Source organism: Condylura cristata, unplaced genomic scaffold, assembly GCF_000260355.1.
Source record: "Condylura cristata isolate star-nosed mole 26May11 unplaced genomic scaffold, ConCri1.0 scaffold00005, whole genome shotgun sequence".
In the NCBI taxonomy this organism is placed as follows: domain Eukaryota; kingdom Metazoa; phylum Chordata; class Mammalia; order Eulipotyphla; family Talpidae; genus Condylura; species Condylura cristata.
In genome coordinates, this window is record NW_004567106.1 from 35,435,862 (window position 1) to 35,436,512 (window position 651).

Below are 651 nucleotides of genomic sequence, written 5' to 3' on the forward strand. Positions count from 1 at the left end.
CACACAAAATCAATTCATATTCTCCCCATGACACATTATAGTAAAAATTAAATAATTAAGACAAAGAATCTTTAAGTAGCAAAGGGGTGGAGGTATTGGTCTTTATCCTCAATAACTATAACTTTTGTTCACAAAAGTACCTTTGTAGGTGGGATATAACCGCATACACCAAAGAACTTGAGAAGAGTCTCATCCACCCCTGAGTTGGGTAACAGACAGACAGACATTGATACTGAATGCAACCCTGTCGTAGTCCATGAATAAGATCTTGTCTCTCAGCTTTGATCCAAGGGCCTCTGAAAGACACTGTCTCAGACAATCACCCATGAACAAGTGAGTCTTTATGGATGTCTAGATTTCCAGAGAAGTTGTAGGTTACTACTGAAGAGGAAAAAAATGTGAATATGAATGCATGACAAGGACAAGAGAATCAGCTTGATTTTACTGACACCCCCTTTCTTCCTATAATCATGTAAGTGCCATGACATTGCAGTCATGATTTCTCTTGAAAAAGAAATAATAGTACATGTCAGTGAATACCTGGTTTCTTCAGCTGTATGGAAACTTGTGTGAAAGGCTCATTTCTGTCTCACCCCATTCAGAGTACTGAATTATGCACTGAGTGACACTGTGTGGGTAAGGGTTAACTGG